Genomic DNA, 12,379 nt, shown 5'->3' on the forward strand with positions numbered 1-12,379 from the left:
GCCAGTCTGGCCACACTCTGGAACTCACTTTGTAGACCAGGCTGTATTTGAACTCACAGAGATTTGCCTGCCTCTGCTTCTTCTCAAGTACTGGGATTGGAGGCATGGTTACCCAGGCGTAGCACAGTTTTAAAAGTCAGTAATGTGGGGGTTGGGGATTTAGCTCAGCGGTAGAGCGCTTGCCTAGGAAGCGCAAGGCCCTGGGTTAAAAAAAAGAAAAGAAAAAAAAAAAAGTCAGTAATGTTCATTGTCAGGGAAGGTGCTTTCGGCACCATTGATGGTGGGAGTGTCAATCGATAGCCAATCAATACAACCTTTAAAGACAGAAACTCAGAAAAGGAACGAGCCATCATGAGCTACACAGATTCCATTTTTAGAAATTATTCCTGGAGGAAGAATCATGAATGGGCACAGGTTAAGGATTTTCATCGGGGATCACTTTTTTTTTTTTTTTTATTAACTTGAGTGTTTCTTATTTACATTTCGAGTGTTATTCCCTTTCCCGGTTTCCGGGCAAACATCCCCCTAATCCCTCCCCCTCCCCTTCTTTATGGTTGTTCCCCTCCCCATCCTCTCCCCATTGCCGCCCTCCCCCCAACAATCACGTTCACTGGGGGTTCAGTCTTAGCAGGACCAAGGGCTTCCCCTTCCACTGGTGCTCTTACTAGGATATTCATTGCTACCTATGAGGTCAGAGTCCAGGGTCAGTCCATGTATAGTCTTTAGGTAGTGCCTTAGTCCCTGGAAGCTCTGGTTGGTTGGCATTGTTGTTCATAAGGGGTCTCGAGCTCCTTCAAGCTCTTCGAGTTCTTTCTCTGATTCCTTCAACAGGGGTCCCATTCTCAGTTCAGTGGTTTGCTGCTGGCATTCGCCTCTGTATTTGCTGTATTCTGGCTGTGTCTCTCAGGAGCGATCTACATCCGGCTCCTGTCGGTCTGCACTTCTTTGCTTCATCCATCTTGTCTAATTGGATGGCTGTATATGTATGGGCCACATGTGGGGCAGGCTCTGAATGGGTGTTCCTTCTGTGTCTGTTTTAATCTTTGCCTCTCTATTCCCTGCCAAGGGTATTCTTGTTCCCCTTTTAAAGAAGGAGTGAAGCATTCACATTTTGATCATCCGTCTTGAGTTTCATTTGTTCTAGGCATCTAGGGTAATTCAAGCATTTGGGCTAATAGCCACTTATCAATGAGTGCATACCATGTGTGTTTTTCTGTGATTGGGTTACCTCACTCAGGATGATATTTTCCAGTTCCAACCATTTGCCTACGAATTTCATAAAGTCATTGTTTTTTTTTTTTGTTTTGTTTTTGTTTTTGGTTTTGGTTCTTTTTTTCGGAGCTGGGGACCGAACCCAGGGCCTTGCGCTTCCTAGGCAAGCGCTCTACCACTGAGCTAAATCCCCAAGCCCCCAAAGTCATTGTTTTTGATAGCTGAGTAATATTCCATTGTGTAGATGTACCACATTTTCTGTATCCATTCCTCTGTTGAAGGGCATCTGGGTTCTTTCCAGCTTCTGGCTATTATAAATAAGGCTGCTATGAACATAGTGGAGCACGTGTCTTTTTTATATGTTGGGGCATCTTTTGGGTATATGCCCAAGAGAGGTATAGCTGGATCCTCAGGCAGTTCAATGTCCAATTTTCTGAGGAACCTCCTTGGGGATCACTTATAATTTAGAAAAAATACAACAGAAAAGGTCTGATAATAGAATTATTAAATAAATCACGGTATGGGTCATACTTAGGAATCTTATTCTGTGATTAAAAGACCGGCATCCCTGTCTAACTAACTAACTAACTAACTAACTAACTAACTGCCCTACAATTATTTCATGGTCAATATATAAAGGAAAAAGAATAGAGCAATACAAATTTAATATATAAAATATTCCTGGCTCATGGGCTACTGATGCCTGTCTGTAACCTCAGCTGAGGCAGAAGGATCTCAAGTTCTAGGCCTGTTTGGCTACAGAGCTGGTTCATCTCAAGTTGCCTGGGCAACTTATAAGACTTTCAGTCAAAATAAAAGTTAAAAAAAAAAAGCCTCCTCTTTCTCCAATGTGAGTCTGCAGTCATTAATACCACTGCAAAAGTAGTTTCCTTGCCCTTCACAGTCAATGGGAGCACAAATCACCCACGTCCACATGGCCTCTGGCATCAGCAGGTGCCACGGGCAGGCCTCAGCTAGGTCTCGGGAGGCTGTACAGACCACATCTACTTCGTCTCAGGTGGCTGCACAGACCATTCACATACACATGATCCCTGGTGGCAGCACAGTTCATAGACATCATCTACATGGCTTCAGGTGACGAAAGCAGACCACGAACATCTATACGGCCTTCAGTGGTAACACAGGCCATGGACCACGGACCGTAACGTGACCTCCTGTGAGAGCACAGACTACGAACATCCACCTGGCCCTCCATGGTAGCATGGCCCGCTGTTGGGTTACCTTACTCAGATGGTGTGAAGGTGTGTCTCTATTTTTCAATCGTCAATTCTGCACAGGCAGAGAATTAAATGCTGATTGGTTGTAATAAAGATCTGACGGCCAATAGCTGGAGCAGGAAGTGGAGGGCAGAACTTCCGGGCAGACAGTCTGTCTCAGGGAAGAAAGCAGAAGTGAGAGGTTTGGAAAGTGGACATGGAGGGGAAAGAACAGACACCGACCCCAGTGGAGCAGAGAAAGGTATAGAGCTAATCACGTGGCTGGCTGTACACTAGATAGTTGGGTTAAGTTAGTTGAGCTAGCTGGGAGACTGCCCTAGTAAAAGCCCGAGCTTTAAAAGATTAGAAGACCTCTTGTCTTACACTGCTGGCAGGTAGGGAAAGTTCCCCCATAGGCCTCGGACATTGACATGGACTCCAGCGGCAGCCCAGAATATCAGTATAAACCCCATTATGCTTCAACACTGCTTGGAGCAGCTGCCGGATCTCGGACACCAGCATGGCGTCTGAGAAAAGCACATACCATGGAGACCCTTCAAGGAGGTCCAATCCAGAAAATGAATCATTCTTCATCTGGGGCAAGGGTGATCGTGCGGCTGGGCAGTGTGCTCTGGGACTGAGTCTGTGCAAGCTCCAGGCTGTTGCACACCAACCTTCTGACCCTACTAAACAATGACGTGTCCCCTGTCAATCGTTTCCACAGCCGGAAACCCTCTCTCACCTGTCACCGATCGAGCTCTAGTTCCATCTCTCTCCACCAGGCACACACCAGTTCACCCCTCTGCCTTTCCCACCTCTCCATCACATATTTGTTCGTCGTGATGGCATTGGAAGCCGCAGTGTGTCACACAGTATTTATCACCCCCCCCTCCCTGCTCCCAAACAGCTTTACATGAAAATATTCATTGTAAGGAGTCGTTGGTTTGGTTCAAGGTTTATGGTTTCTAAAGCACTATGAATCCTGAACCATTGCTGTGACACATCACACATATCCTGCTGTTGTCCTGAGTCAGGGTGATCTTGCCGCTAGGCAGGGCACCTGGGGCAGGTTTTTGTGCAAGCTCTAGGATACTGCTGCACCTCTTCCTGCAGCCCCAGGCTCAGCGGGGCTGAACCTTTGTGCTTGTAGACTGCAGACAGCACCATCGCCCTGTGTCCTTCATCTCCCAGTAGGGGAGGCAGCTCACTGCATAAGCCCTAGGCCAGACCCCAGGGACCAGCCTGGGACCAGCAGTTCCCAGCCATATCCTGTAATGACGTCTGCTCCTCCATGTGCTCCAGAAGCTCACAGACAGAGTAGACGTTGGAGTGGACGGACTCCAAACACTGGATCTGGGCTGAGAAGAAAGCCAAGTTGTTGAAAAAAAAAAAGAGTACATGTTTTTAATTTCAGCACTCAGGAGGCAGAGATTGGCAGATTTCTGTAAATTTGAGGCTAGCCTGATCTATGGAGGGCTACATTAAAACAAAACAAAAGGGGTTGGGGATTTAGCTCAGTGGTAGAGCGCTTGCCTAGCAAGCGCAGGGCCCTGGGTTCGGTCCCCAGCTCCGAAAAAAAAAAAAAAAAAAAGAAACAAAAAAAACCCCCCCAAAAAACAAAAACCATTACATGGGATGCTGGAGCGATAGCTCGGCCATTAAGAACACTGGTTCCTCCCCAACTCCCCAGGACCCACATGGTAACATGATTACCATCAATAACTCCAGTTCCAGAGGGTTCAAAGGCCTCTGTGGGCTCTGCATGCACATAGTACAGACATACATGTAGGAATCACACATAAGCATGCACACAGACACACACACACATACAAAAATTTTTTTTTAAAGTCTGGGATTTTTCTTAGCTCATTTGTTAGGGTGTTTGCATAGCATGCATGAGTCCCAGGATTGCAGAAAACTGGACATGGTAGCACTCGGTTTAAATCTTATCTATTTTAAAATCCAAGTTCAATTTAATTATTGAGAGACAAAAAATCTCACCACATAGCCTTTGTTTTGGGGACCTGGGATTAGAACCCTGGACTTTGAACATGCTAAGGATAGTCACTACCAGCAAGTGACATTCTCCCACCCTAAATTTGATTTTAAATTCAAACCTGCTTGATAGCAGTAAGATAAAATGACGAGGGATTTGATTAATGTTTTTGAAGTTCGTATAAACAGAATCTCACGCTGAGCACATCTTCTGTCTGGTTTCTTTTGCACATTGTCTTTGAGATCGATCCATGCAGCTTCTTTTTATAGCTGAGTATTGTGTTTCTTTGTGTGAAAGTCCACAATTTTACCCATCCATTCTCTTGTTGATAGACATTTGGATTGTTGCCAGTTTTGGACAATTAGGAAAAAGACTGCTATGAATATGCTAATTCTAGTTTAAAGAAAAAAAATGTACAAATCAAACTTTTAGATGTTAGCTGGAGACTGCTCACAGAGAGGGATACGTCATTTTAGGTGGCAGTTTCTTTTCTGTATTGTGGGAAAAAGAAAACAAGGCCAGATTCATCTTCTCAGTCCTTACTTGTTCCTCAATCCATCACTTGTTCTCCTTACTTTAGCCCAGTGACAGGGTGGGAGGAACACACTTGTGGTTGTCGAAAATATCCTCTATCTGGGTCTGGATAGTTAAGAGTAGCCAGTGCTCTTTGTCAGGTTCGATTCCCAGCACACACATGGCAGCTCACAGCTCACATTTGCCTATAACTACAGCTCTAGGAGATCTGACACCCTCACACAGACATACACGCAGGCAAAAACCGTTCAGAAGATAAAAAAATAAATAAATCACTTAATTACTTTTAACAAAAGAAAGAAAAATATTTCTATCAAGCACTCTGTGGTTTATCTCTAAAACTTAAAACATTGTTGTGGGGCTGGAGAGATGGCTCAGCGGTTAAGAGCACCCGACTGCTCTTCCAGAGGTCATGAGTTCAATTCCCAGCAACCACATGGTGGCTCACAACCATCTGTAAAGAGATCCGATGCCCTCTTCTGGTGTATCTGAAGACAGCTATAGTGTACTTATATATAATAAATAAATAAATCTTTAAAAAAAAAAAAACATTGTTGTAAAATTGTGTGTGTGTGTGTGTGTGTGTGTGTGTGTGTGTGTGTGTGTCTCGCTCGCACAGGCACCCTCATATGAGTGCTTTCCTTGTAAGCAGAGCTGGCTGTGGAGGTCAGAGGAGGGTCTGGCTCCCCTGGAGCTGCAGCGACAGGTGTTGCCAGCTACCCAACAGTCCTTTGCAAGAGCAGCCTGTACTCTTGTTGGGCATCTCTCCAGGCCTTCGGTGCAATCTATTTTATTCTCTTTTTAAAAATAAGTTTGTTGTGGCTTAGCAGGGAGTGACAGGAAGCTAACTAGGAGTTCAAGATCAGCCTGGACTACATAATAGGACTGTCTCAAAACAACAACAACAACAACAACAACAACAACAAGAAGCGTGGCCTAAGGTTAGGAACACCTGTCTCCCATTGCTCTTGAAGAGCACCTGAGTGACCCCAGGACACCCACACAGTGGGTCTCAACCATCCCTAACTTCAGTTCCAGCAGATCCAGCATCTTCTGACCTCCAAGAGGATCAGGCAAGTATATGGTTTATATATATACCTGCAGACACAAACATTCTTGCCTACAAAATACAATAAATATAAACATTAAAATAATAATAATAATAAACATAAAAGGGGTGGTGGCACATGCCTTTTTAAAATTCTTTTTCTCATTGAAAATTTTTTTCACACAACATGTTTTGATTGTTTCTCCTTCCCTCAATCCCTCCCAGATCTTCCCAAATTTCCTGTCTTTATTTTTCCTTTTTTCTTCCTTTCTCTTTCAGAAACAAGCAGAAACCAAAGAAACAATTTCAAAGCTCCCCACAAAATACACAAAAAAATGAAAATAAGAATAAACAAGAAAAAAGCTAAAACAAAGTAAAATGAAGCAAAAAGTTCACAAAAGTACTATTGATTTTATTTCCCCAAGGCTTGGGGCTGCTCTGGAGTATGGTTGATATACAAAATAAAGCTCTATTGGAGAAAACTGGTTTTCCTTTACCAGACGGTGTCAATTGCAGATAGCTTCTGGGTTAGGGGTGGGATCCTGTCTGGCTTGAGCTTCAGGCTAGATCAGCTTTGTCTACAGAGAGAGGACTTGGCTCAAACCACCAACCAACAACAATAAATAGGGGGGCTGGAGAGATAGATGACTTGGTGTTTAAGAGCACTTGCTGCTCTCACCGAGAACCTGAGTTCAGATCCCAGCATCCTCTGGGGGCGGTTCGCATCCATCTGCCTGTAACTCCAGTGCCTGGGGCTCAGAAGCAGCCTCTGGTTTTCATGGTTATCTCTATGGTGCCATAGTCACATGCACATACCCACACAAAGACACATATCTACATACACATAATAAAAAATAATAAAATATTTCAAAAGCAAACAATGTGTTTGCATGCATTTGCGGTGTGTGTGTGTGTGTGTGTGTGTGTGTGTGTGTGTGTATGTGTGTGTATGTGTGTGTGTGTGTGTGTGTGGTGTGCGTACAGGTTTGTGTGGAGGCCAGTGGAGAATTCCAGGAGCCAAAATGCTCTCTCACCGGCCTGGAGCTCACTAAGTAGGCCAGGCTGTGAGCATCGAAGAATCCACCTCTTTCTGCTTTCTCAGCACAGGACTACAGTCACACCCAACATTTTACAAGGGTTTTGGGGATCTAATTCAAGGCTCTGAATTTGCAACGCCTGCACTTTACAAACTGTCGCCCTAGCCCTCAAACTATAGAGTTTGAACTTTCAGTCTTTAAAAAGGATGAGCCTGAGTGAGAGGCTGACTGTGTGGCATCGTGGGTGTGTGTGGAGATCAGAGGACAACTTTCAGGAGTCAGTTCACTCCTTCCACCATGAAAGTCAGGTCATCAGGCTTGTGTTAAAGGTGCCTTTACCACCTGAGCCGTCTTTCCCTCCCACAACGGCCCCATCCCCAAGACTCAAGAGACTCAAGATGTAGCCATGCTTGGACAGAAACTCACTATATGCACAGGTTAAACTCAGAGATCTGCCTGCCTCTGCCTCAAACTACAGACTCAAAGCGGCCTTTATTGGCCTCGACTTATTTTGTAGCCTAGGATGGCCTTGAATTTTCTTTCTTTTTTTTTGGTTCTGTTTTTCGGAGCTGGGGACCGAACCCAGGGCCTTGCGCTTCCTAGGCAAGCGCTCTACCACTGAGCTAAACCCCCAACCCCGGCCTTGAATTTTCTTCTTTTTTTTTTTGGTTCTTTTTTTTTTTTTTCGGAGCTGGGGACCGAACCCAGGGCCTTGCGCTTCCTAGGCAAGCAGCGCTCTACCGCTGAGCTAAATCCCCAACCCCTGGCCCAACCCCCGGCCTTGAATTTTCTAATCCTCCTATGTACACCACATTGGTTTTTTATGGCACTGGTCTGGAACCCCAGGCCTTACACACGCTAGGCAAGCATTCTACTGTCAGAGCTCTGAACTACAGCCTCAGCCCCATGTGTAAACTTTTATCTAATCTCGATGTTTGAGACGGGCATAAAATAGGGCTCAGGTGCATCTTACTCCTCTATCGGGTTCATTGACCTTTGTTTAAAAAAAAGCGCTTACCTAGGAAGCACAAGGCCCTGGGTTCGGTCCCCAGCTCCGAAAAAAAAAAAAAGAACCAAAAAAAAAAAAAAAAACAAAAAACAAAAAAAAACAACCCTTTCCAGGGCTAACAGACGAGTTGCTCAGAGTTTAAGAATATACACTGTTGGGGGGCGGGGGATTTAGCTCAGCGGTAGAGCGCTTACCTAGGAAGCACAAGGCCCTGGGTTCGGTCCCCAGCTCCGAAAAAAAGAACCAAAAAAAAAAAAAAAAAAAAGAATATACACTTTATACACTGTTGGGCTGGAGAGATGGCTCAGTGGTTAAGAGCATTGACTGGTCTTCCAGAGGTCCTGAGTTCAAATCCCAGCAACCACATGGTGGCTCATAACCATCTGTAATGAGATCTGATGCCCTCTTCTGGTGTCTGAAGACAGCTACAGTGTACTTCTATATAATAAATCTTTAAAAAAAAAAAAAAAGAATATACACTGTTCTTGCAAAAGACCCAGGTTTAGTTCCCAGCACCCACATGGTACCTCACAACTACTTGTAAATCTAGTTCCAGGCGATCTATTTCTGATCTCCATGGATACCTGCACACACAAGATTCTGGTCTCCATGGATAACTGCACACAGGTAATATACATCAACTCACATAAGCACATACAACATACACATAAAAAAAAAAAAAAAAAACCCCAAGGGGCTGGGGATTTAGCTCAGTGGTAGAGCGCTTACCTAGGAAGCACAAGGCCCTGGGTTCGGTCCCCAAAAAAAACAAACAAAACAAAACAAAACAAAAACCCCAAAGACAAAAATCTCTCGGGGGCTGGGGATTTAGCTCAGCGGTAGAGCGCTTGCCTAGCGAGCGCAAGGCCCTAGGTTCGGTCCCCAGCTCCGAAAAAAAAGAAAAAAGAAAAAGAGAAAAAAAAAAATCTCTCATTTTCTGAAGTGCCACCTTCGTTATGGATTAAGAGGCCCAGGTATAGACCTGTTTCTAGCCCTACAGAAATTAGAAAGTTAATTGAGTGTGCAAGAAAAAAAAGTGAAGCCCACTGACTAAACAGCCTGTGGGGGCTTTAGTCATTTAAATCCCTTGGATCCCTGGACTCCTGGGAGATCAAACAGGATGGCACAGGAAAGCAGCTAGACATTCTGACCCGGGAAACCTCAGGCGGCAGTAGTAATATTTTTTCCTTTTGTTGTTACATTTCAAGTGTCGCGGAGCACATGGAAACAACACCCACTTGGGGCAGGAAATGCCAGGGAAAGCGCCCAGAGGACGTGACATTTGGGTGGGTAATGAGTGACGGTGAAATCTGTCATCTCTTTTTATGACTGCAATCTGCTGTGTACGGAGCGTTTCCCACCCGCGTTTCACCTACATTATGTCTTATCTGATTTAGAAGGGCCCAGAGGGACTGTGTCCCGCCCCCTCCCAACCCCTCGCCTCAGAAGATCTAGAGCTGGTGCTGCCTCTGGGGTTGTCAGACTCAGCTGTGCTTCATAAAGGCCTGGGCTGGGCCTTTAAATTTTTTTGTAACTGTAGTGCCACAGGATTCCTGAGTTTCACCCACACGCGGCTCCCTCCCTGAGCCCCAGCTGGCTGCCAACACCTACACCAACAAGCTAACCCCCAGCATCACCGCCCTTGGGGCTGTGTCGAAACTCACACCACACACCCCCACACCAATCTTTGCTCTGGAAGAAGAGCAAAGGGTCTCGGCCTTGACTTGGGGATCAGGAAACAGAAGCTGCCCCGTAGCAAGAAGGGGAGGATGATGGTTGTTCATACAGGGCACTGTGCATCGGAATCATGGGAGAGCCCTTCCAAGTATGAGTCCTGTTTCCTTCCCTGGCTGGGAGATGAGAATGGAGTTCACAGAAGGTAGCTATGGATTTCCAGTGAACCTCCCTGGGACGTTCTGTTCTCGATGTCCCCGCAGGTTTGGAAACGGTAGTATTACTAAACACCTGGACCTATTCTTCATTAAAAAGGTTAGATTGAGGGGTTGGGGATTTAGCTCAGTGGTAGAGCGCTTGCCTAGGAAGCGCAAGGCCCTGGGTTCAGTCCCCAGCTCCGAAAAAAAGAACCAAAAAAAAAAAAAAAAAAAAAAGGTTAGATTGAGTCAGGTGTGGGAACCCATGTCTGTAATGCTGGCACGTGAAGGACGTGGCGGGAGGATGGGTGGGTTTGAGGCAGTCCAGAGCTACATATAAAAACTTCTTAAAAACTGTGTGTGTGTGTATGTATGTATGTACATGCCTGCATACAAAGGCACATATAGCTCATATTCACACACACAAAGAAAGGATTATTAATGATAATTGGCAGAAGAAAATGGAACAGATACAGGGAAGAGTTTCTTGTGTGCCTTTATGTCTTTCCATGGTGTTAAACATTTAGCCTCAGAAATTACTGTGGTTTTTTTGACTGGGGATGGTGGCACATGTCTTTAAATTCAGCTTTCAGCAGATCTCTGAGTTCGAGGCCAGCCTGGTCTACAGAGTGAGTTCCAAAACAGCAAGGGTTACACAGAGAAACCCTGTATCAAACAAAACAAAGAAAAAAGAAAGAAAAACAAAGAGAGAGCCATTGCAAGCTAAGGATGTAGCTCAGTTGGCAGAAGGCAGAACCCATTACCAAGAGTATATGGGTTCTATTGTCAGAACCACGGAAACCAGGCACAGTAGCGTACCCCTATAATCCCACCCTCTAAAGGTGGAGGCAGAAAGACCAGACGTTCAAGGTAATCCTTGGCTTCCAGTGAGTTTGAGGCTAGTGTCCATCCAGAGTCACAGAGACTTTGTCTAAAACAATACATACCTGCTGCATACTTTCATATATATTTACACTTTGAGAAAAGTTCCATATAGCCTCCGGATCCTGTGAACTGTTTTCCTTCCAGCAGGGGGCAGCAATCGTACTAAACTGAGGGTTGGTGTCCGCAGGTTTCCAGTCGCAGGCCCAAATACCGTCCACCACACTAGAAGGGAAACAAAAGGCAAGAACCACAGAAAGCTTCAGGTGCCAGAGGAATTGTTGAATAAAACATGTCCCCATACGGTTCTTTTACTGATTCTGAAAACCTGATTTTGCCCTGAAGCTCAGTTTTCTCATCTGATAAATTAGTTCTATGGATTTGCTGAATTCACTTTAAAAAGCTCTCTTTGCATTTGTCAAAAAACAAAACAAAATAAAACAAAAACAAAAACCAAAGAACAAATCAAACCAAACCCATTTTAAGCTGGATGTGGTGGCACACACCCTTAGTTTCAGTACATGAGAGGCAGAGGCAGGCAGGTCTCTGAGTTCCAGGCCAGCCTGGTCTATAGAGCAAGTTCCAGGACAGCTGGGACTATACAGAAAAATCAGGTCTCTAAAAACACCAAACAAACAAACAAATAAATAAAACCTTAGCTAGGTGTGGTGGTCCATGCCTTGCAGCATTCAGAAGGCAAAAGTAGGCAGATCTCTCTGAGTTAGAGGATAGTCTGGTCTACACAGTAAGTTCCAGGCCAGCCAGTACAACACGGAGATAATCTGACTTAAAGGAAAAAACAAAACCAAGAGCAAACCCCAAAAACCTTTACAAATCAAAATCAGCATCAGGAAGAAACAAGCCCCAGTGCCCTCTGAAATTAATTGGCTTATCAAATTATTTGCTTGGCAGACCTCAGCTGATCAGGATGAATTATTGGCAGTTTATCTTTCAAATACTAATTTTTGGGGGGTGGGGTGGTGGGGCTGTTAGCATTTACTCAAATCACTAATGGAGAAAAAGAGCCCTTCCACTCTATAAATGTTTAGCACGTATGCAAAGGTCGTAGATCTGGTGCTCAGGACTCACACACGGGCTTACAAAAGGATCTTGAGTGGCCAAATTAAACAGCAGGCACTTGTAGGGAAATAAACACAGGTTAAAATTTAGCCACAGTGATCTGTTCTTGCCGCTCTGTTCTTCTCAGTGGGAGGAGATGAGGGGGTGAGATGGAGCTCCGGTCATGGTAGCAAGAACCCTGCTGCCACCTCAGAAAACACTTTCTATGTAAGCGTATGCATTATGCACTACACGTCTTTACACACGCATGGCATTTGTACTTCTCCAGCTTCCTTCATACTTCAACAGCAATGTTCTTATAGATGGCTAAAAAAAATCATAATACTATCTTCTCTGTGTGTACGTATGTGTATGTATGTGTCTGTGTGTGCAAGTGTGTGTGAGTGTATATATGTGTGTGCACGTGTGTATGTGTGTTTATATGGGTGTATGTATGGATGTGTACAAGTGTGTGCATGTGTGCATGTGTGTGTGTGTGTGTGTGTGTGTGTGT

At 44.8% G+C, this 12,379-nt stretch overlaps 1 long non-coding RNA gene across 1 annotated transcript in view; it reads right to left on the reverse strand.

Annotated features, from left to right (window-relative positions):
• Window positions 1-1,336: 1,336 nt before the first annotated feature.
• Window positions 1,337-12,379, reverse strand: part of LOC147999443 (uncharacterized) — a 32,557-nt gene continuing 21,514 nt past the window's right edge. The window contains exons 2-3 of the long non-coding RNA XR_015644124.1: window positions 10,872-11,031; window positions 1,337-2,601 (exon numbers count right to left, since the gene is read on the reverse strand). This is a non-coding gene — a long non-coding RNA (uncharacterized LOC147999443). The remainder of the gene's footprint in view (window positions 2,602-10,871; window positions 11,032-12,379) is intronic.

Source organism: Rattus norvegicus, chromosome 19 (genome assembly GCF_021556685.1).
Source record: "Rattus norvegicus strain SHRSP/BbbUtx chromosome 19, alternate assembly SHRSP_T2T, whole genome shotgun sequence".
NCBI lineage: Eukaryota > Metazoa > Chordata > Mammalia > Rodentia > Muridae > Rattus > Rattus norvegicus.